The sequence below is a fragment of the Rattus norvegicus genome, chromosome 18 (assembly GCF_021556685.1).
Source record: "Rattus norvegicus strain SHRSP/BbbUtx chromosome 18, alternate assembly SHRSP_T2T, whole genome shotgun sequence".
In the NCBI taxonomy this organism is placed as follows: domain Eukaryota; kingdom Metazoa; phylum Chordata; class Mammalia; order Rodentia; family Muridae; genus Rattus; species Rattus norvegicus.
In genome coordinates, this window is record NC_141551.1 from 51,495,804 (window position 1) to 51,521,883 (window position 26,080).

At 38.6% G+C, this 26,080-nt stretch overlaps 1 long non-coding RNA gene across 1 annotated transcript in view; it reads right to left on the reverse strand.

Moving 5' to 3' along the window:
* Positions 1–391: 391 nt before the first annotated feature.
* The window catches only part of LOC108348854 (uncharacterized), a 127,996-nt gene continuing 102,307 nt past the window's right edge, over positions 392–26,080 (reverse strand). Inside the window, exons 7-13 of the long non-coding RNA XR_015642564.1 lie at positions 25,662–25,738; positions 25,504–25,578; positions 22,470–22,553; positions 12,374–12,477; positions 7,312–7,349; positions 1,587–4,237; positions 392–515 (exon numbers count right to left, since the gene is read on the reverse strand). This is a non-coding gene — a long non-coding RNA (uncharacterized LOC108348854). The remainder of the gene's footprint in view (positions 516–1,586; positions 4,238–7,311; positions 7,350–12,373; positions 12,478–22,469; positions 22,554–25,503; positions 25,579–25,661; positions 25,739–26,080) is intronic.

Genomic DNA, 26,080 nt, shown 5'->3' on the forward strand with positions numbered 1-26,080 from the left:
TTGTTGCTTTTTCTAATTTTTTGGCCCACAGTTCATGTGTGTTCCTCCTCCCAAGGGCTCCGCCAACGAGGCCTAGTTGGAGGAGCTCCCAGTCAGAGAGCAAGGGTCTGAGGATTATTGAAGTGGTTTTCTTTTTAATCACTTATAAAAACAGAGGCACAGCCAATCACCAGCCATGCAATTTTCTCCAAATCACTGAGTCTCTAAATTCCCCGAAGAAAGCCAGAGTCAGCTCTTTCCCAACAATGTGGTATTTTGAGCTTTCTCTCAGGCTCGGAGAACCTTAGAGCCTTGGGGAGAAAAGCAAGACAGAAAAAATATTGTTTGAACACATTAATAAAGCAGAGGACATAGCCACACTGTTATGCTTGGGCACAGCACATGGCCGTACCTCGCTACTCGGTTCTTGCTGTATTTCCTGGTGGATGAAGCTCAGCTCGATCTCCGTTCCCTTCTTTCATCACCACAGGGTTTTTCTTCCACAGGGTTTGCAATCAGAAAGTGTTGCATGAAATCTAAATTAGGAACAGAGGAGACTGAGATAAATCTGATTGCATTGGTCCTTACTAAAACTCAAGTAACTAGCATTTGAGTCAACCTTCTCCAGACACTCGCAAAGGGAGCAAAGGAGCTCTGAAGAGGTGAGGTTACCCTTTCTGATCATCAGAAACTAGGTATCATCCTGCCAAACCCTTCCAAAACGTTAAAAAAAAAAAGGGGAAACCAGCGAAAGTTTGTGTAACACAGCGATTGTTTTTATTTTATTGTATGTTTGGAACTCTCCGGGTTTTAATCCCGTTGAAAATTTACATTCATATCCTGCTTAGATTTCCCACTCCTGCTTGAAGAGAGAAAGCAGTCTGCAAACCCATTCCTAATGTTTTACAGATTGATTGGCCTCTCTGAAACATCAGCAGATTTCCTCCAGTGCAGGCCTGGAGCCAGCCACAGAGAAACCACGGGGACCCCAACATGTGGAAGCTAACTCTTTTCCTCTGAGGCTGGCAACGCTGGGAAAGTATTGAGCCCACAGTTAGACCCCGCAGGGTACACTGGGCTTTGTCTTTATGCCTCACTGCAAGGCTACGGGTAGTAGCAACTTGGCTAAATCAATGTGTCTTTGGGGTCTGCACATGTCCCTACTTACTTCTCAGTGTATCTCAGCTTCTTCCCTTTCGGTGTTCTGTCTCCAGGTTCTAAATCTGCAGCTGCCTCTCCCCAAACCCCCGACCTCTTTCTCTAAAGTTGGACTAGAGCCGGTTTCCTGCACCTATTTTGCTGCTCCCTTCTAAACGAAGCCTCTGAGCCGCAGCACGTGTTGTTTCCGATCACTCCGAAGGTTCAGAAGATACCCTGAGTAATTTTTAACTCAACTGCCTATTTAAACTAGACTTAGAGCATTTACAATCAGTTCTACAACTGTACCAACATACAAATTCCAGCTCTAAAATAAGGATTCAAAATGTCATCTGCAATACCCACAATCCGTTAAAGCATTAAAGAAATGTTGCATGTACAATTCAAAAGCATGTATTTGACCTTGATGTAGTGAAAGATGTGGAATTAAAGAAAATCAATATTCTAACCTTTCCTATTCACTGAGATATGATTCCTGTTCAATAAAAGAAGTTGATGACCTTGTTAATGAGAGAGCCAAAGTGGTCCATCAGGAACTCTTGTGTCCATTCCAACATTTTTTTTTTATCTTTGATGTTTTATTTGTATCTGTATTCTCTAGAGACCTGGGAAACAACAAAATTCCAGAAAACAAGAGCAGTACGACACACACAATTTCTCCTAATGGGTAATTTAAATGAATCGAGACTGTCTTCTGAATGAAATGAAAGGCACATTCATCCATCTAAGCCTTAGCACATGGTTGAGTGATTTCCAAGTATAACACAATCTTTAATGGGAAAAAAAAGCTACTTGTCGTTATATAGCTGACATTAGTCAATGAATACTAGGGGCCAGACTGTGAGGCTGTGATGACTTCTTTTGCTCACAGTGGCTATGAGAAAAATAAGAAACTGATTGAATCACAATCACAAGAGCCTTTGCAAAGTCCTAAATATATAATTGGCAGGGCTCCTGTAAGTTAAAAGCGCTAATCTCTGGTACATATCAGCGCTGGCTTGACTTGTCTTGTTAGGTAAACAAAATGTGTCTTGCCTGTCACTGCCATAAAATATTAATGCACTGGAAGTCTCTGAACCATACTAAGCATAAGGCCTATTATCACACTTAAGAGCAAAGCAATCTAATAAATCGCTGGCTGTATAAAAACTAAGTCAGCTGGCAGAGACAGTAATCTCCCCAAGGGATAGTAAGGCCTCATCTCCAACTACAGCAGCTGCAGTCGCAGAGAAATGATGCTTCTCCTGTTCGGTAAAAAAAATGTATTTGTGCTGAATTCTGTTATTTAAACTCTAATGGAATCATTAGGACTGTCCGCACACTATGAGTAATAGAAGATTAACTAAGAAAACCATCTACAGTCCTGTCTTGCAGCAGGCAGAGTATTTTCATTAGGTATATTTTTTAATGAGCTAAATATGATAGAAAATCAAGCTGCTTATTTCAAATACATTCTCTGAAAGAGCTTGAACGCTGCCTTATGCATTAATCACCATACATAAGTGTTGAGCACTGGGCTCCTATCCCTAATTGAAAGGAATTCACTTGTGAGATAGGCTTCCAGGCAGTTCGAGAACACAGATGATACATTGCTGCCATATATTTTAGAAACAAATATGAAGTCACTGTTGGGATATTAGGTTACACAATATCCAAAACCACTAAGACTAAGACATATCTTTCCCTATCCCTCCAAATGCACTGAATTAATTAAATCCATATTCTTTCACTAATAGAGAAAAGGAAGGCGGATACACTTTTGAAAACACAAGTAGTCAGGTGTAGTGGGGCATGCCTTTAACCTCATCCCTTAGAAGGTAGAAGCAGGAGAATCTCTGAGTTTTAGGCAGTCTGGTCCACATAGGGTGTTACAAACCAGCCCAGCTACATAGTAAGACCCTGTCTCAAAAAAACTACAGTAAGTCACAAGTAACTTTAATTATTTGACTTATTATCACAATAATTTGGTAGCATAAGTACTAGTTGAAAGGGAAGCGATAGCTAACTTCCTTGTAATCAACGAGCATTGAGCCCTGGCAAACAAACATTGAATTGCATTCTTTTGAAGAGAAATCTGAAAAGCATGTAGGATACTTACTGAGACTATTATCCAAAGATAGTAATAATCTGAGGTGATATTAATTAAGTGGTGTGTATAGCCCTCCTATAGTACACCCAGTAACAAAATGCTGAAAATCTAAATATGTGAAAATATGAAATTTAAAAATCTTCCCTTAATTGGAAGCAATATCATAAAATGAAAATGTAGTAAAATCAAAATGAGGATAAATACCTTTTTAATGAATTGTGAATTACAGGCTTGAAATTTACTAACATCTCTCTTTCACACACACAGCACAACATATTTATACACACAAGCAAAAAGGCAGCCTCAGTTAAGGAACACATTCCTTTATGATGATAACATTCTCCACAAGGCCATATAATTTCTCTGTATTAACAGTGACTTCAATGTCATAAAACCAAAGTTATCCTTATAAATGAATGTGTACTCTTTCATCCCTTAGGAGAACCGAATCATAGAGTCTTCAATCCTGTGAAAGCAGGTCTGAAAGTCACATGTGTGCAATGACACCGGTTTACGTCTCTGAGTTCCTCTCATTTCACCTGCTCAGCCAACAGGTATGTAATGGAGTTCTACTCAGCATAGCAGGAATAGTTTCAAAAGCAATTAAAATTCAGCATCCATCTCTTCTCAAGCTATCCACGCAGTTTTAAGAACTAAGAAAACATAAAGTAATGTACTCATATTGCTTGATAGAAATGACCTATTCAGTGTTGGGTGTGAGGTACAAGATGCATTCCTTTTAAATTTCTGAAATCTAATCTAATCTTGATCCCAAAATTCTATTTGCCACTAACAACAAGAAAGGCACCATTGGCAATATGAGCTCCCCTCGTTTCCATGTTCTTGGTCTCAGGAAATGAGCAGAGTACCTTGAACTTCAGTAGATGTTCAGTAGTAGTTCATTCCATCATACTTTAACCAATGAAGCATTGTCAGACAAGTCCATCTTTCATCCTTCCCCTCTGAACTCTGTTGAAGCTTCCAGGGGCTCAATTAATTTGTCTTCAATTCCTTAGATCAATATTGATAGATTCTGTAAGTCTGTGTACATGGCATGCAAAGCAAATAAAAAAGACATGGAAGTGGCTGTTTCATGGAACAGCAATTTTGCCTACAACTAGATTTAAAAAAGCACTGTCCCCAAGATTATAATGAGAAAACCAAGGGATAGGAAGAATAAAAGGATACAAAGACTGCAAAAGTCAGCAACACATAAAATTTTATAGTGGAAAAGCTATAAGTCAGGTCAAGAGATTTTAGGATAAGTGACAACTTAAATTTGTCAGAACTAATGCATAATTACAAACTGGACAGATAAGAAGAATTCCATCCTGAGACATGTTAGCATGCAAGAACACTAAAAAAATAAAATAAAAATAAAAATAAAAATTCCCTGAGGGCTCAAGGAAGAAAATCTAATCATACGAATGTTAAAAGCACATTGACAGTAAACTTTTCAAGTATAATTTTCTATTTAAGAAGACTGTGAACCTTTATTTTATTGTGGAAAGAAAACCACATTAAACCAGAATTCATTTTGTATCTGAACATTTTCTTTAACTCTGATTATGAAATATAAACCCTGTTAGCCACGTAGGGCTTCAAAAAGCTTATCATTCAAAGCCCACCAAGGCATGTTCTGCAACAACTGTACAACACATGAGGAAAACACATGCAGTGCAAACACAGGAGAATAAAGGACAAGGAAATACCTTGGGAAATATTTCATTGCTTAAAAAAAAGCAAAGACCAAATGGAAAGGGGAGAGCTAAAAAGGAGTGAATATTTACAGCAACTTAGAATTGAAGCTCAGAATTCTAAACAGGAATGACTTGATTTACTCAACTAGAAATTATAGATAATGTTCCACTTAAAGTCACCAGAAAAACTAAGCTTTAGCATGAATTTTCATAAAGAGTAAGTACTTCTCAAACCAGTCAAAGGAATTTCAGTAGATACTACAAAAAATTTGAGAGAAACCAAGAACTCTACATTTCAAAAATACAATGTTGGTAAAAATGTCAACCTAATAAAAGGAAATATTACAATAGTCAAGATCATTTATTAAAAGTTTCTCTGATATGTTTTTTTAATATCCCTAAGTACTAAAAGCAAAATGCATGAGGCATGAAAAAGGAAAGAGGAGGGTTATATTAGATAAAGTCAAAGGAACCTGGAAGCAGACCAACAATTGGAAGTTAAAAATTATTGTGAGTAAAGAAATGAACATACCCAATTACGATTGTGCAATATATTTCTATGAACTTATGTATCTAATGTCATGGAAGATCATATATACTTACTGACAAAACTACAAGAAATGCATCAATCAACAATAATAATCAGGGATTATTAACAGCAACTGGTAAAAGCAAGACAAATGTGCTACTCCTAGACTACGAAAACAGGCACTGGTAAACTTTGCATCAGAAGATTACATACATATTTTCTTCAATCAAAATTATAAACCTCATACAAAATCACAATCTAACTAAATTTCTAAGACTGAGCTACACATGGTGTTGTACTATGTGTGTGTGTGTGTGTGTGTGTGTGTGTGTGTGTGTGTGTGTGTGTATTCCCAGCACTCAGAAAGTTGAGGTTGGTAGGTCATGAGTTCAAGGTCAATCTTTGTTTTTTCAGAAAAACCCAGTCTCATAAAAAATATTCTTAGCATCAGTGTCAAATTTCATCTACAAATCAATAGAGATTATAGATTAATAATAGATACCAACAATGCTCCCTGTAAGGAAATACTTCTCAATAGTCTTAGGATCCTTTATGAAGTGGAATTTAGACAGGAAATGATACAAGTCTAAGAGTAGAGAGAAGCAGTTCTGTGTGTTCAACATTTGATCACAGGGAAGGATTCATGTATGCTACAAGAAAAATATAGCCCGTGATATTCAACATGGCTAAAGTGAATCCAAAATCTGTGAACAAGCAGGAACCAGAATATTTAATAAAGAAATCCCTACCAGAGTTAACTAAAAGCAACTGCTCAAAAATAGTTAGCAATTTAGAGGAGGGTTTTGAGCCTAGAGGGAAGATAGATCTATCTCTGAAATAACAGAATGGATTCTTACAAAGAATGAATCTATTTACTACAGATCAGCTCTGCTCCCTTGGTTCTCATAGTGTTTGAAATCTCTGTTATTACTATTTTTAAAACTCAGATTTTGAAAGTAGAAGTTGATTGTTGTAATAGTTTGTGATCAAGTATACAGAAAAGTGATTTCTATATTAATATATGAATTAATAGATGATATATAACTGATAAATTAATATACATATTAATAAATAAAATTAGTGCATAAAATTATTATGGAATTCCATATTAATATATGAGTTGATAATGTAATTACCAACAGATCTATTCCACTCCTGAATTACTGTTCTATGTTACAAAGTAAATGAAAGTTCTGTAAATAAAGTACCTTTAAATACCATATATGTGTGTGTGTGTGTGTGTGTGTGTGTGTGTGTGTGTGTGTGTGTGTGTGTGTGTGTGTTTGGTTACTTAACCTCCTCCCTTTCTATATTCTCCTTCCCACCTCTATTACCCCTCCTACAAGTTCTTTTCTTACATTCATGTCTCTTTTTTATACCCATTGAGTTTAACCTGGATCATATGTGTAACTATGCATTGCAACCTGGTTGTCTTTTGAGTGAATATATAACTGAAGATAGAGATTGCTCTCCCCTACAATTTACTAATGGGCAATAGTTCATTAGGAAGGGGTATGTCCCATAGGGCCATTTCGGGTATCATCTGCAAAGCTATATAAGGTCATGGCTGTATTGGCTCTAACCAGAAAACAACATTTCATATCTCTTCTTCTTATCTTTCAGCTTCTGCATTCTTTTACCTCCTTCTTCTACAATGATCCTGATCTTTAGAGCGGTGGTATACATGTCCTATTTAGAACTCAGCAAGAAACTCTCATTTATTCTCAGCATTTTATTATTTAATTTTATCAGCATTCATTATTTATTATTATCAGCATTGACAACTCAATAGAAAAACGATGCAGGAGGTAAAGGCTTTCGAGCAAGGTCAAGTAATTTTTATGGCAAGTACTCACTGGTATAAGAGTGAATGTCTGGAACATAGAATCCTTCCCTGGAACATGGGGGGAAAGTGCAATATAGTGACTGTAGATCGGTTACATCCATTTACCTGTATCTCTGTTTAGCCATTTATATTCTAAATAAAAGATACAGTATGTGTCATAATGAAGAGCCTGAATACTAGGATCAGTCTGAGTAGTAAAGACCCCATCTCCATCATATCAGAAGCAAGAGCCAATAGGCAGCCAGCCCCATATCTACACACTGGTAACCTCCCAGTCACCTCTCCAGCCCTATGTCCATACACTGTTGTTAACCTCCCAGCTACCTCTCCAGTCCCATGAAGGCATTATTTTGATGGCTACAAACTAGAACCAACTGGGAGGAGAAAAACCACAATTGATAACCACCTGGATCAGGTTGACCTGTGAGCATACCTGTTGAACATTGTCTTGATTTATGTAAGTCCTACATTGTAGGAGGACTCAGCCCAACGTTGGTGGTAACATGCCTAGGCAAATGAACCTGGGCTATAAAACAATATAGCTGAACATGAGCCAGGAAGAAAACACTAAGCATGATGCTCTATGGTTTCTGCTTAAGTTTCTGCCTTGAGTTCCTATCTTGGATGGTGGACAACATCCAATGATTCAACCTCAATCATGGACCTGTAAATTTCAATTAACCCTTCCTGCTGACCAACTTACTTTTGATCATGGTGTTTATGACAGAAAAGCAAACTAAAACAGAGGTCAAATGAGCCTTTGCTCTCTTTGTTATAGCAATGTTTTGTTCCAGTCATCATTGATCAAAAGACATTTACACACACACACACACACACACACACACACACACACCTACTACTTAATTGAAATCTATGTGCTGTTGAACGACTGTCCCTTAAGTATTTTACTGTTTCAACTGGGACATAAAAGCAAAGGACTTTTGTGTGAGGCATGGCAGCACAAACCTATAATCCCAGAACTAGTGAGAGTGAGGAAGAAAGACCATCTCAAGTTCAAGGCTAGCCTGAACTACAGTGTAAGATCTCAGTTCAAAAAATGGGATTTCCACAATCTCGAGTCTTACATTAATTTAAACCTGCTAAATCACTCAGTCTAAATTAAATATCTAGTAAGTTATTACACAAAGAGAGATACCTTTTAATTTTTATTTTAAAAAACGTAATTCTTTTGGCGAGATTGGCTGCAACCTAGACTATGTTTTCCAATGAAGTGGAGAAAAATGTTGAGGCCATTAAAATAAAGCCATACAAAACAGTAGGAAATTTCCACAGTGTGAGGAGAAACTGCTACCCTGATCCCCAGAGGCTGCGGCTGAAAGCTGAATGGGCCTTTTCAATCTCTAGCAGTTATGATCCTCTGAAATGATTCTGAGGAGAGATGAAAAAGAGTAGGTTTTCTTCCCATATTGAGTTTCTATTAGTCCCTGGAGGAGATGGGGGTTCTGTAGAAAGTGTGAGTTCTTGAAGTGTTACTGAAATGACCTTGCTTAATTTCCTCCTGAACAGGATATCTAATAATAGCAACATCTTATAGTGGCAAAGCTACAAAGTTATACATGTTAGAACCATTTTCTTCTGCTTGGACAGCAGAATCCTTCCATGCCCTTGTCTTCTCCCAATACACAAACCTTCATAGTCTAAGTTTGCTCATCAATATTTGATTTTGTATACTCTCTTCACCCTGATACAAAGTTTCAAATGCTGGAGTGATTCAAAGGGAAGAGGGCCATGGCTGCCACCCTATAACAGACAATTCCACCAGACTGCACATCTACCTTACTCAATTAGACAGCACAGTGATAAGGTCTCTGGGGTTGTACTATCGTGAGTGACTGGGGATGCTTCAATCATAAGCTTTTCCACAGCTAAGCCCAAAGGGTAAAGTATACATGAAATTTCAAGGAAAGCATTGTTTTTCAAAAGCTGAAAGACCAAAAGCGCAACAGAGCCTCCTTTGGAATGAATGCCTCCATTTCAAACCCTTCCTTTGAGGAAATAAAATTCTGTGGGAAGAAATGTGTTCCCTGGAGCAACTTTACAAGAAGTAGGGTCGGAGACGGGGCCCGAGAGTCTGATCTTGCCAGTTTGTTCTTCATCCACAGTGTCATTATCTGCCATTTACATAGTGAGAACTGAGGATGGTTAGACTTGAGCGATGAATGAGCAACCCCCACTAGGACAGCGAAGTGAATTGTTGTCTCTGGGAAACATCGCGGCAAGCAAATGGAAAAGTGACTCACAGACTTTGTACAGCACCAGTTATGGGAGGGGGAGTTTGTGTTGGGAGCCAAATTTCCAAAGTAAGGCATAATGGGCTTGCCAGCAAAGCTGTTCACACCCCCACAGAGACCATGAAACCCTGCAGCTGTAATTTCAGAAACACACATGCGTATAAATCAAGCAATTGAACACCTAACTATCCATCCGAGGCTGCGTGCCTGGGTTTTTCGCAGGTGCCTGAGGCACTTGTGATATTTGGCTTTGGGAACAGGCTTTGGTTTAATTGACAGGATATTATCAGATTCAAGCTGACTTGGACAGACAAACCTCAACATATGAGGGTGACATACAGCATCAGGTACCACCTGTGAGAGGTCCGCAAGAGTGTTAGGCAAGGCTCTTGCAGATGGCTGGATTTTAAAGCACAGGAGGAGACAAAATCCAAATGCTGACTGAGTTCTAATTCATGAAAGTATTTTTCCAGAGCATCAATGGAGCAACATCATTTTCACACATTATTGCTATTTGCTGATGAGCAATGGGGTGGGGGAGAATGAATTGAGTATTATTTCATTTTATATGGAATTGCTTTCAGAGGGAATGAGAGGCTGTTTGCGTCTATTATCCAGGCAAGCACTCAGAGCCGTGGCTTTGTCTTCCAGCTGGCTGACATCCCCGCAGACATCCACAAAGCAACCAGCCAGCTGCCCAGAAAAGTGAGACTCGTGGTAACAGAAGATCAGCCCACAGGCTATGTACTCGGGCTCCAATTCTTCCAGGAGAGATCTATGCTAATGGGACTTAAACCCAGAAGTGGTCACTGTGAATTCTCTTCTCTGCAGATTCCGAAAGTGGGATTTGTGCTGAATCAGTAGTTTCCTCTCCAGATTCTGCTGCAATGCAACACATCGATTTGGATTTAAATTGCTAATCTCTCATTACCCACTGAGAAATTTATAGATCTGAGGGTTTCACATGCACACACATGCATGTGCACACACACACACACGCACACGCATGTGCATGCACACACACAACACACACGCACACGCATGTACATGCACACATACACACATGCACACACACAAGCAAAGGAACATTCCCAAAGTCTTTACATTAAGATGCCCCACTGTCAGTGCCTCTCTTATTCCTTCCCTAAAGGCCATAAGGATAATAATGACAAACAATGAAACATTGATGGGGGCTCTAAGTGAAGCATAAAACATTTCCCATCAGCAGTCAGTGCATCTGGTTCAAATTCCACTCCTGAAAGCAAACAGAGTCAGAGGCCCTATGAAATTAAAAAGAGTGTGGCATGGTGACTATAGTTAAAATCAATCTTATAATAAAGTGTCCCAGAAGAATGATTTTAAGGCAGAAGCCAGTAGTCAGCCAGAGCAAGAAAAAGAACACTCTGTAAGAATTTTACCCATAATGCTGTGTGCAAAGTCTCTTTAGCCTATTCAGGTCAAATTTCCAGTAAGTCTTGTTTTCATAAAATGATTATCAAAGAAACTCATTATATTTGCATGTAATACTAACCAAAAATAACATTTCAAACTGACGGCAACACAACTCCGCTCTTCTAATGACTTACAGATTACTAGTGTTATTAAGAGCTTCAGTCAGAGGTCTGTCATAGCTCTTTTGGCTTTGTTATCAAGAAAGCTGCAAATATACAGGGTGTTTATAGGCTTTTAAAGAACCATTAGCCCATAAAAGGTAATCCACCTATAAACACAAAGAGAGAATCCGAAACGAACAATGTCTAAAGTACAGCCCGATCCCTGTGTGGAAGGCCTAGAATAAAAAGCTATAGGCGTCTTTCCTGTTGAAGAAACATACTAATTCCCTGATTGATTAATACATTTAAAAACAACTTGCCTCTAACATGAGAGACAGAGAAGAATGACAACCACTGGAAGAACATCTTATACTACATCTGTGTATACTGAGGAGAGAGTACTTTGAACCAGTGTCATCAAAATTACTATTTGTTAAGACCCTGCTCTTTTTTTTTCTGGTTTTGATTTATTGAGAACTTATCTTAACTGTATAACCCAGGCTGGCCTCAAGGTCATAATTCTCTTGTTGTAGACTTCCACATTTTGGAATTTCATTCATGGGAGCACTAGCCCATCCAACGTCTGCTACTTCCACATATGATAGGGATATCATAACGAGGGATTTCTTTGGTAAAACGATATAAAAATAATCATCATAGTTAAGTAACCCATAATAGTAATAATAGAGTGATAAAAATCACATTTAACTTTATAATTGCTACACTGTTGTAATTTTAATTACATTTTAAATAACTCATAAATTATTTAATCATTCAATAAATGTAATAAATCGTTTAATAAATAATTAAATAATTAAATTTAAATTGATTTAAAATTGTTACATAGTGCAAATTCATTTGACTCACACTTGATTTACTTTTAAAAATACATTATTGCAAAATCAAATTAATATTCCCAAAATTTCCTCAAACCTGAGAAAAAGACAAGCAGTGGACTTATATTAATTAGTTTCTTAAATATTCTGTGGTAGGGAAACATGTTTTAAAAAAAAGTAACTCCCTAAAAGAAACAGTATTATTTTAATTCTTTGTTAAATAATTATTTCATGATGTGTTTGTCTCTCTGTCTCCGTGTCTGTGTCTGTGTCTGTGTCTGTGTCTGTGTATGTGTGTGTGTGCGTGTACATACGTATGTGTGTGAATGTGGATATGTATGTGTGAACATTTATATGGATACCTGTGAAGACCAGAAGAGGGTGCTAGGTCCCCTGGAACAGGACTTAAAGATGGTTGTGCTGTGCCTTACCTGTGTTCTGGGAACCAAATTCAACTCCTCTGCAAGACGAGTGAACACTCAAATGTGCCAAACCATCTCTCCAGTCCCATTCAATCTTCTAAAAAAAATGAGCGCTAATAACAAGATGTAATAAGTAATAATAATAATAATAATAATAATAATAACAATTGTGAAACAAAGGAAGCAAATAAATTATTTTAATCCTAATTTGGTTTATACTGTAAAACATGTTTCCCACTTATAAGCCCCCTTATAGCAATATCATTGTGTTAAAAATCACAACCGGATTTGACAATCTCTGCTGCTCACTGTGCATAAAACGTATAATATGTACATGTAACAGTCATCAAACATGTGCACCTGATTAATGTGAACATAGTTCTGACCAGTGTTACATATTTTGTGGCAATAAAGAAAAGAAAGATAGAAATACTGGTATTGACGGAAACTCAATCTCCTGAAGTTTAAGTTCTATCTTAAAAATAAACTGAATAGATTTAGCGGGAGTCCCAAACCCGCGGATCCCTGCCCGCAACAGCTCGTTGCTCCCAAACCCATGGGAGAGAGCCCTCACCGCCTGGTCAGGTGGACACTCCTGAGACTGCAGAGCAGAAGAGACCACCAACACTGCCCACCCCTGCCCACATCCCTGGCCCAAGAGGAAACTGTATACAGCCTATGGGTTCCCGTAGAGGAGGGCCCAGGAGCAGCAGGTCCGCTGCGTCTGAGACAACGCCGGAACCTGAAGGGACCGACCAGATAAACAGTTCTCTGCACCCAAATCCCGTGGGAAGGAGAGCTAAACCTTCAGAGAGGCAGACACGCCTGGGACCAGAAGAGACTGCACTCTGCACACATTACTGATTCCAGAGGAAAACACCAAATGCCATCTGGAACCCTGGTGCACTGAATCTCCCGGAAAGGGCAGCGCAGATCTTCCTGGTGGCTGCGCGGCAGAGAGCTCATAAGCAACACCACACGAGCAAACTTGAGCCTCGGGACCAGAGGTAAGACCAACTTTTCTGCTGCAAGCGACCTGCCTGGTGAATGCAAGACACAGGCCCACAGGAATAGCTGAAGACCTGTAGAGAGGAAAAACTACACGCCCGAAAGCAGAACACTCTGTCCCAATAACTGGCTGAAAGAAAACAGGAAAACAGGTCTACAGCACTCCTGACACACAGGCTTATAGGACAGTTAAGCCACTGTCAGAAATAGCAGAACACTAGAGATAATCTGATGGCGAGAGGCAAGCACAGGAACCCAAGCAACAGAAACCAAGACTACATGGCATCATCGGAGCCCAATTCTCCTACCAAAGCAAACACGGAATATCCAAACACACCAGAAAAGCAAGATCTAGTTTCAAAATCATATTTGATCATGATGCTGGAGGACTTCAAGAAAGATGTGAAGAACTCCCTTAGAGAACAAGTAGAAGCCTACAGAGAGGAATCGCAAAAATCCCTAAAAGAATTCCAGGAAAACATAAATAAACAAGTAGAAGCCCATGGAGAGGAGTCACAAAAATCCCTGAAAGAATTCCAGGAAAACACAATCAAACAGTTGAAGGAATTAAAAATGGAAATAGAAGCAATCAAGAAAGAACACATGGAAACAACCCTGGATATAGAAAACCAAAAGAAGAGACAAGGAGCTGTAGATACAAGCTTCACCAACAGAATACAAGAGATGGAAGAGAGAATCTCAGGAGCAGAAGATTCCATAGAAATCATCGACTCAACTGTCAAAGATAATGTAAAGCAGAAAAAGCTACTGGTCAAAAACATACAGGAAATCCAGGACTCAATGAGAAGATCAAACCTAAGGATAATAGGTATAGAAGAGAGTGAAGACTCCCAGCTCAAAGGACCAGTAAATATCTTCAACAAAATCATACAAGAAAACTTGCCTAACCTAAAGAAAGAGATACCCATAAGCATAAAAGAAGCCTACAGAACTCCAAATAGATTGGACCAGAAAAGAAACTCCTCCTGTCACATAATAGTCAAAACACCAAACGCACAAAATAAAGAAAGAATATTAAAAGCAGTAAGGGAAAAAGGTCAAGTAACATATAAAGGCAGACCTATCAGAATCACACCAGACTTTTCGCCAGAAAATATAAAAGCCAGAAGATCCTGGACAGAAGTCATACAGACCCTAAGAGAACACAAATGCCAGCCCAGGTTACTGTATCCAGCAAAACTCTCTATTAACATAGATGGAGAAACCAAGATATTCCATGACAAAACCAAATTTACACAATATCTTTCTACAAATGCAGCACTACAAAGGATAATAAATGGTAAAGCCCAACATAAGGAGGCAAGCTATACCCTAGAAGAAGCAAGAAACTAATATCTTGGCAACAAAACAAAGAGAAGAAAAGCACACAAACTTAACCTCATATCCAAATATGAATATAACAGGAAGCAATAATCACTATTCCTTAATATCTCTCAACATCAATGGCCTCAACTCCCCAATAAAAGGACATAGATTAACAAACTGGATACGCAACGAGGACCCTGCATTCTGCTGCCTACAGGAAACACACCTCAGAGACAAAGACAGACATTACCTCAGAGTGAAAGGCTGGAAAACAACTTTCCAAGCAAATGGTCAGAAGAAGCAAGCTGGAGTAGCCATTCTAATATCAAATAAAATCAACTTTCAACTAAAAGTCATCAAAAAAGATAAGGAAGGATACTTCATATTCATCAAAGGAAAAATCCACCAAGATGAACTCTCAATCCTAAATATCTATGCCCCAAATACAAGGGCACCTACATACGTAAAAGAAACCTTACTAAAGCTCAAAACACACATTGAACCTCACACAATAATAGTAAGAGATTTCAACACCCCACTCTCATCAATGGACAGATCATGGAAACAGAAATTAACCAGAGACATAGACAGACTAAGAGAAGTCATGAGCCAAATGGACTTAACGGATATTTATAGAACATTCTATCCTAAAGCAAAAGGATATACCTTCTTCTCAGCTCCTCATGGTACTTTCTCCAAAATTGACCATATAATTGGTCAAAAAATGGGCCTCAACAGGTAGAGAAAGATAGAAATAATCCCATGCGTTCTATCAGACCACCACGGCCTAAAGCTGGTCTTCAATAACAATAAGGGAAGAATACCCACATATACGTGGAAATTGAACAATGCTCTACTCAATGATAACCTGGTCAAGAAAGAAATAAAGAAAGAAATTAAAGACTTTTTAGAATTTAATGAAAATGTAGGTACAACAGACCCAAACTTATGGGACACAATGAAAGCTGTGCTAAGAGGAAAACTCATAGCACTGAGTGCCTGCAGAGGGAAACACGAAAGAGCGTATGTCACCAGCTTGACAGCACACCTAAAATCTCTAGAACAAAAAGAAGCAAACACACGCAGGAGGAGTAGAAGGCAGGAAATAATCAAACTCAGAGCTGAAATCAACCAAGTAGAAACAAAAAGGACCATAGAAAGAATCAACAGAACCAAAAGTTGGTTCTTTGAGAAAATCAACAAGATAGATAAACCCTTAGCCAGATTAACCAGAGGACACAGAGAGTGTGTCCAAATTAACAAAATCAGAAATGAAAAGGGAGACATAACTACAGATTCAGAGGAAATTCAAAAAATCATCAGATCTTACTATAAAAGCCTATATTCAACAAAACTTGAAAATCTTCAGGAAATGGACAATTTCCTAGACAGATACCAGGTACCGAAGTTAAACAGATAAACCAGTTAAACAACCCCATAACTCCTAAGGAAATAGAAGCAGTCATTAAAGGTCTCCCAACCAAAAAGAGCCCAGGTCCAGACGGGTTTAGTGCAGAATTCTATCAGACCTTCATAGAAGACCTCATACCAATATTATCCAAACTATTCCACAAAATTGAAACAGATGGATCACTACCGAATACCTTCTATGAAGCCACAATTACTCTTATACCTAAACCACACGAAGACCCAACAAAGAAAGAGAACTTCAGACCAATTTCCCTTATGAATATCGACGCAAAAATACTCAATAAAATTCTGGCAAACCGAATCAAAGAGCACATCAAAACAATCATCCACCATGATCAAGTAGGCTTCATCCCAGGCATGCAGGGATGGTTTAATATACGGAAAACCATCACCGTGATCCATTATATAAACAAACTGAAAGAACAAAACCACATGATCATTTCATTAGATGCTGAGAAAGCATTTGACAAAATTCAACACCCCTTCATGATAACAGTCCTGGAAAGAATAGGAATTCAAGGCCCATACCTAAACATAGTAAAAGCCATATACAGCAAACCAGTTGCTAACATTAAACTAAATGGAGAGAAACTTGAAGCAATCCCACTAAAATCAGGGACTAGACAAGGCTGCCCACTCTCTCCCTACTTATTCAATATAGTTCTTGAAGTTCTAGCCAGAGCAATCAGACAACAAAAGGAGGTTAAAGGGATACAGATCGGAAAAGAAGAAGTCAAAATATCACTATTTGCAGATGACATGATAGTATATTTAAGTGATCCCAAAAGTTCCACCAGAGAAGTACTTAAGCTAATAAACAACTTCAGCAAAGTGGCTGGGTATAAAATTAACTCAAATAAATCAGTAGCCTTCCTCTACACAAAAGAGAAACAAGCCGAGAAAGAAATTAGGGAAATGACATCCTTCATAATAGACCCAAATAATATAAAGTACCTTGGTGTGACTTTCACCAAGCAAGTAAAAGATCAGACAAGAACTTCAAGACTCTGAAGAAAGAAATTGAAGAAGACCTCAGAAGATGGAAAGATCTCCCATGCTCATGGATTGGCAGGATTAATATAGTAAAAATGGCCATTTTACCAAAAGCAATCTACAGATTCAATGCAATCCCCATCAAAATACCAATCCAATTCTTCAAAGAGTTAGACAGAACAATTTGCAAATTCATCTGGAATAACAAAAAACCCAGGATAGCTAAAGCTATCCTCAACAATAAGAGGACTTCAGGGGGAATCACTATCCCTGAATTCAAGCAGTATTACAGAGCAATAGTGATAAAAACTGCATGGTATTGGTACAGAGACAGACAGATAGAGCAGTGGAACAGAATTGAAGACCCAGAAATGAACCCACACACCTATGGGCACTTGATTTTTGACAAAGGAGCCAAAACCATCCAATGGAAAAAAGATAGCATTTTCAGCAAATGGTGCTGGTTCAACTGGAGGTCAACATGTAGAAGAATGTAGATCGATCCATGCTTATCACTCTGTACAAAGCTTAAGTCCAAGCAGATCAAGGACCTCCACATCAAACCAGATATACTCAAACTAATAGAAGAAAAACTAGGGAAGCATCTGGAACACATGGGCACTGGAAAAAATTTCCTGAACAAAACACCAATGGCTTATGCTCTAAGATCAAGAATCGACAAATGGGATCTCATAAAACTGCAATGCTTCTGTAAGGCAAAGGACACTGTGGTTAGGACAAAACGGCAACCAACAGATTGGGAAAAGATCTTTACCAATCCTACAACCGATAGAGGCCTTATATCCAAAATATACAAAGAACTCAAGAAGTTAGACCGCAGGGAGACAAATAACCCTATTAAAAATGGGGTTCAGAGCTAAACAAAGAATTCACAGCTGAGGAATGCCGAATGGCTGAGAAGCACCTAAAGAAATGTTCAACATCCTTAGTCATAACGGAAATGCAAATCAAAACAATCCTGAGATTTCACCTCACACCAGTGAGAATGGCTAAGATCAAAAACTCAGGTGACAGCAAATGCTGGCGAGGATGTGGAGAAAGAGGAACACTCCTCCATTGTTGGTGGGATTGCAGACTGGTACAACCATTCTGGAAATCAGTCTGGAGGTTCCTCAGAAAACTGAACATTGAACTGCCTGAGGATCCAGCTATACCTCTCTTGGGCATATACCCAAAAGATGCCCCAACATCTTTTTTGACACATGCTCCACTATGTTCATCGCAGCCTTATTTATAATAGCCAGAAGCTGGAAAGAACCCAGATGCCCTTCAACAGAGGAATGGATACAGAAAATGTGGTACATCTACACAATGGAATATTACTCAGCTATCAAAAACAATGACTTTATTAAATTTGTAGGCAAATGGTTGGAACTGGAAAATATCATCCTGAGTGAGGTAACCCAATCACAGAAAAACACACATGGTATGCACTCATTGATAAGTGGCTATTAGCCCAAATGCTTGAATTACCCTAGATGCCTAGAACAAATGAAACTCAAGACGGATGATCAAAATGTGAATGCTTCACTCCTTCTTTAAAAGGGGAACAAGAATACCCTTGGCAGGGAATAGAGAGGCAAAGATTAAAACAGACACAGAAGGAACACCCATTCAGAGCCTGCCCCACATGTGGCCCATACATATACAGCCATCCAATTAGACAAGATGGATGAAGCAAAGAAGGGCAGGCTGACAAGAACCGGATGTAGATCTCTCCTGAGAGACACAGCCAGAATACAGCAAATACAGAGGCGAATGCCAGCAGCAAACCACTGAACTGAGAATAGGACCCCTGTTGAAGGAATCAGAGAAAGAAGTGGAAGAGCTCGAAGGGGCTTGAGACCCTTATGAACAACAATGCCAAGCAACCAGAGCTTCCAGGGACTAAGCCACTACCTAAAGACTATACATGGGCTGACCCTGGACTCTAACCTCATAGGAAGCAATGAATATCCTAGTAAGAGCACCAGTGGAAGGGGAAGCCCTGGGTCCTGCTAAGACTGGACCCCCAGTGAACTAGATTGTTGGGGGGAAGGCGGCAATGGGGGGAGGATGGGGAGGGGAATACACATAAAGAAGGGGAGGGGGAGGCATTAGGGGGATGTTTGCCCAGAAACCGGGAAAGGGAATAACACTCGAAATGTAAATAAGAAATACTCAAGTTAATAAAAAAAATAAATAAAATGAATAAATAATGGTCTTATATTCATACAGACTATGAAGGCCATGGGATATACATACCACACACACACACACACACACACACACACACATATACATATATATATATGTATATATATATTCATATTCACATACACACACGTGCGCACATACACGCACACACACACATTCGCAAATAACAGTGTAAATGACTCACATCAATTTAACTACAAGGAGCCAGAAACAAGAATGTGTGTATACTGTTCTGCTTATACAAACTCAAGAGCAGAATTGCATTCCAGTTTTAAGGGTAATGGTGGCATTTACCAGCCGGATGTAGTGACATATGCCTATAACCCCTGCAATTGAGAGAGTAACACAAAAGAATTGGGAAATATAGTCTAGCCTGAGCTACACAACAAGAACCTGACCTAAAAATAAAATTCAATAAAGCATTGCTCTTTTTCATTCTTGACGCAGTGTAGGTGACAGCGGTAGGCAGTTACTCAAGGAAAAGAGTACATGTTTTAACTACACTGTTTCTTAATCATCCTATAATAGTGCTTACTTTCATTCATATTTTATATGCTTTCATACACTCAGCTTTCCCATCATTCCAATGTTTATATTTAAAAAGTCTAACGAAGTCAAAATATGTGGTCGTACTTTGAATCAAAAACAAAATGCAAGCTGGGCAACAATGGCCCATGCCTTTAATCTTAGCACTCAGAGGTAGAGGCTGACAGCTTTCTGCGTTTGAGGCCAGCCTGGTCTACAAAGTGAGTTCCAGGACAACCAGTGCTATGAAACCCTGTCTCGAACAAACAAATAAACAAACAAAAACCCTACAAAATTACAAAATGTTATGGAAATATTAAGGATATCCCAAGATTCACGGGGTGAGATAAGGTTGCAAACATTATGTTCATTTGCAATAACTCAGGCAGGTAGAGAAACTGAGCGGCTTTATAGGAAGTAACTGGAGGCTTCAGAATGAAAGAACTGAAGACTCAGGGCATGGGGAAGATAACCAGAAGCCCAGTATCCTATTGGTTGGACAGATGAACCTGCATATTTAGGAACTTTCTCGACCTGCTTACAAAAGCATCTGTATGACAAGAACTTGAGGCTATTGTTGTTTTGGTTTGGTTTGGTTTGGTTTTTTTTTTTTTTTTTTTGGTTCTTTTTTTTCGGAGCTGGGGACCAAACCCAGGGCCTTGCGCTTCCTAGGTAAGCGCTCTAACCACTGAGCTAAATCCCCAGCCCCTTGGTTTGGTTTTTAAAGCAAGACCACCTGTTTGTGGTCTATGAAAATCTGTCCCCTCAACAACATGAGCAGATACAAAGGAAAAAGATAAACCATGGAAGTAGAAGCCAAAACCAAGCAGGAATAGCTATACTCATAACTGACAGCGTATCACACAAGCCAACATGTGAAAAGTCACTACATATTAATAAAGGAAATGATTCATCAGAAATAGGATCGTAAGTGTAGTATAAAACTGCACTAAATGTTAGGACACTCACTCTCACTTCGTGAGAGACTATGAGACACAAAAAACAGAGGCTAAGATACAGTATGTGTGGGTGGCTCTAATACCCTACTCTTATCAACAGAGATCATCTAGATTAAAAATTAAAATAAATTTCATAGCCAAACTATATCACAGATCAAAGAGAATTAATGTAAATCTATACGATGTTCCATTTAATAGCAGTGGAGCATATAGTCTTCATAGCAGTTCATGGAACTTTCTTAAGAAACAAGTCAAATGTTAGGGTATAAATCAAATCTCTCTCTCTCTTTCTCTCTCTCTCTCTCCATATATATATATATATATATATATATATATATATATATATTCTCTTACATCTTATCATGTCGTAGTAGAATAAAACTTGAAATTAATAGACACAGAACATAGGTTTATAAGACTTGAATGAGAAGAGACCATGGAAGAAACGAGATATTCATAGAATCAAATGCAGACTTGAGCATATCTTATCAGAGCATCAAAGGAAGTTAAGGCAACCTTTATAGCTATGGGTGCTTTCCTTGAAAAAAAACAGTTATCCCAATGACTTCTTGATAACACACAAAAGTCTTACAAAAATACAAACAAGTAAAATCCAATGTCAATATGAGAAAGGAATGAATTAGAGTCATGGAGTAATTGAATAAAACGAAGATTGAGAGAACGATGCAAGAAAAAAGTTGAACTAAATAAAGCAATGTTCTTTGGAAAGATTAATAAGCTTGGACAGAGCCTTAGCTAACTAAATCAAAAGAGAAACGACCTAAATTAATAAAGTTAGACACGAAAGGAGAACATGACAAACAGCAATTAAACCCAGAAAATTATGAGGAAATAGCTTGAGTTTTTATATTCCTAAAAATCTGGAAAAGAAATAACTAAATTCCCAGAGGTGTGTGACTTGCCAAAGTTAAATGAATAGCACATAAACACACACACACACACACACACACACACACACACACTCACACATATACATATATATGCACATATATGAAAATGTATATGAAGTGAGAAAAATGTACCCCCAAATGCATAAAAATTTGAAAAAAACTTATTGTAACATTCTACCCCCTTTTCATTTCACAGATTACTTGAGTTATAGATATTAGTATGCAGCCATCAAAACTCTTGAGTGATTGTTTGCTGAGTGACCTACTGTGCCATTTCACAATCAATCATGAAGCAAGTACACAGCACGGTAACTCATTATGTAGCACTCATTTTCACATCGGTGTCTTGCCTCTCACTATCATCCCTTCTGGACTTGGTCATCATCATTAATAAGAAATATTGATCTTTTTCTCAAGCCTTGAGCTTTAGAGGAATTAAGTAAAACCACTAGACAACTTGAAGACCAGTTGAGACCATGAACAATTAACCTGAAATAAGAACCTATTCACTTTCCTAAGTCATATGATCTCACTCAATAATAAACACAGAAGCAGGAAAAGGAGGATTATTTGGTTCATTCGGGATTAGAAAAACATTAATGATTGTTTTATAGCCTGGTATCCTTGACATTTCAGGCATAACTTTTGGTCTGGATCCTTTCCACCTACCCTTTCACTAGAAGCAAGTGTCAATGGAGGTCAATTGGAAACATGACTGCCATAGCTAGATCTTACCTACAGAATATATTATGTCTGCACAGACATGGATCCACAAGAAGGGGAAAATGTATCATTGTCGGGCTGCCACTTGAAGGTAACCTGTGAAGAGATCATCAGGAAGCAACATGAAGTAGTGGCGGGTCTTAGTAAGGATAATAAAACGCCATTGGGAAAACAATGTAATGCTTGGTATGGCATGATTTTAGAGGGAGATGCCTCTTTATATCCACTTGAAGGAGAAGTAGCAATTGAGGGCATTTAAGGAGGGTATGAGTACATCATTATCAGAATCTGAGGTCCACTATTTGCAGCTTTACCAAGACTTTCAAAGTCTTCTGGTTCCTCTTGTTTTGCCTAGGATACGTTTGAACATTAGTTCATGCATATTGTAGCACTGTGCAGTTCTCTCTGAACTTAAGTTACTTTCTACTTATAAGAAGAGTTTTGGGGGTTGGGGATTTAGCTCAGTGGTAGAGCGTTTGCCTAGCAAGCGCAAGGCCCTGGGTTCCGTCCCTAGCTGCGAAAAAGAAAAAAAAAATAAGAAGAGTTTTGCAATATGAAACAGGATTTGCAAATAAAATTGCCACTACAGTGGACAACTGTGTCTGTGCAACACAGTATGGACAAGGAGAGAAAGAGTGAAGTTGTGTTCTATACATTTTAATTAAACTAACATTTCCTGAGCATAGCTCACAGATCACATAAAATGAATAGCATTTCCTACATAAAGAAGAAGTAGTGTCTACTTCAATGTGTATGAGAGGGAGCACTGGGAAGTAGGGCAATGAAAGGTTTGGACCAGAAAACCACTTATACCTGGGACGTGGAAGAACTGATAAATACCTGAGGTTTGGAGGACAATTAGATCCCAACCTAGCAAAGGAGGAAATAGTGGTACTTCAAAATGATCTTGGATATGTGTTCACCCTGCCACTTGCTGAGGCATTAAATATTCTTCAAGAAAAAGCCTTACACGTCACTCAAAACCTTATTCTTTTTACCTGATTTGTTCTTCAAAACAAACAGGAAAAAAATGAAAAATAAAATTCTTTTAAAAATTTGAGCCTCCTCAAAATTTGGCATGGGGTTTACATTTAAATAAATACATTAATATCCCATTGGGGGATGCTTGCCACAGATGTGCAAGGTTTCCCCCCAGGTACACTTATTTGCAGTTCCGCTTATTTGGTGGTTAAATGTATGCCGGGAACCTCATGGGTAGATATGAAAGATGGAGAGAAACGGGAGTGACAGAGAGCAAATGATTTTCATTTATTTACATATTATAAAAGGATTTGCTTCGGGATTCTTAGTATGCTACCAGCACTAGGCTCCTTTATTCCCACAAAAGAATGAGGTCTCCTTCTGAGTCAAACAATAACATGCGCCAACCTGCTGTGTAAGGCAGCGAGGTGCTTCCCATAATGCACCTGGAAGTTTCATCTGCCTCCGTACTTTGGTACAGTTAATGACAGAAGACACAAAGGAAATCGTTATATAGAATCTCCTGTTTCCAGAACCTGATAATTATAGTATGTTATGAATGGGCAACTTAATGTGATGGGTTTTGTCTGTTGTTTTTTGTTTGTTTGTTTGTTTGTTTGTTTGTTTTTTGCACATTTTCACTTTCTCTTTGTGTCATGAGTCTTAAAGGCAAATCCCTGTCAAACCACATTGAGCATTTTTCATTTCCCCTTATTTTGCCATGCACTGTTGTCGCATCTTTAAAACACCTAATCTGGAAAGGAAGATACTAGTTAATGGATGTGGGCTACCCTATACAGGGTGGATGGACACAGTGTATACTACATCCCCAAGAAGCCTCAGCCTTCAAGGGGGTCTTTCGAGTTCATTAGCAAATCTTTTCCACTACTGCACGCACCAAATACTGCATCACTGTTCATTTCTATCATCAAACAGACAAATATCCACAGGCTTCTTCCAGTGCTCAAAATCCCCAAGGCTTCTCTGCCTTCATCTCTTCTCTTCTCACTTCCAGGAATACTCCATTGAACGTTTAGAACATAACTAAAAGTCCTGAGTGACCTCGATGTATCTGCGGCTCCTCCAAACGTTCACAGTGACTTCTTGCGAAATCTAGCTTATCTGTAAGAACAGTGCCTTCCATTCACCCTTTCAAATGGCAGCTACTCGCTGTTTCTCAAAAGCTTCGCATTACTCATCTCAGAAATAAAGTGGCCCTCCTCCTTGCTTCTGTTTCTAATCTCAAGACACTCTCCTCGGCAGATCACAAGTCACTGTTGGACCTTGCACTCTCTGATCTTCCGATAACCGGAAGGCTGCTCTTCTCAGGATTTGGAGATCCCACCTGCTCCTCATGAGCACCCCCTCCTTCTTACATAGCCGCAGTCCTGATGCTACTTGCTTTGTGATCACTTTTGTTAGGTCTGTAGTATACTCTCATAGGTATTCCAGTTTAGGTAATAAATCAAGTTGCCCACAATTACTGAAAGCAAACAGGTGCTCCTTCCAACCACCGACCTTCCTTTACATATATTTTCAATCTAATGGCATTGTTCTATAGCCAACGATCACATCCTGGAGCACTGTCACTACCAAATATTAACCCCTCTTCTCTGCCACTTCAGTCCCTCAACTCTCTTCTCTTTCCAAGTCATACCCATTGTCTCTTCAATCACACCAATCATCACTGCCTAAGAATTATAGTTCCGGCTACCTAATCTTTTTCTCTCACTTCCTTATGTATTTATTTCCCTGCATATGAAACTTAAATCAACTGCATCAAAATGCATCAACTGTGTTTACCTTCAGTTCTTTCCTGCTTTCCCTCTTACTGTCTCAAATAAACAAAAACCTTAGGGAAGTTTCTATTTCCTGCCTCCTTTATACCTGCACCCAACTACTTGAATTAGATTTAAAAAAACAATCACACATGTCACATACACACACCACAATACTACTGCAAGTAGGCTGACTAAATTTAAATTTGTAAGCACACCAAATAGGCCCATTATACTACAGAACAATTTGAATATATTTTGCAAGATCTTTCACTCCCCCCACTCACCTAGACGGTTCCATTTGTGACTTGCTGTTTTGTATTTGAAGTTTCCTTTATAATTCTTCTTACTGAATTTAGATCCTATTTCACCAAGAGAAGAAAAGTCACCAGAAATGAGACAAAGTCTTCCAGTACATTTATCCACCCCTGAATTGAGGTACTACCTGCCATCTTTGTTAACTGCACAGGATCTTTCAAAGGGCCAGTTCTTTCACAGATACATGAGACCTCATTTAGTCTTCTAGAAGATGAAAAAAGAAAGATAAATGTCTTAAGTCCTTGATGAGGCCATTAGAATGTGATGTGAAACCCCGAAGACCCTACAGCTATGACTCTAGCTCTGTCTTCAGACTCCAGAGAAGTATACAAAATTGGGGACCCAGCTATGTCTGCTGGAAATGAGCTTAACACAAAAGTCTATTTTGTGTAAATCATAATCTGAATAGTAGAATACAGTGGATACCTATTGTTTCTCAATTCGTCTGTGGTTCCCATTAGGTGCAATTAGAGATTCGGTTCGTGCAATTTACCAGATTGGTTTTGCCATTCACAGTAACTTGTCTTCTTCGTTTTTAATAGTTAA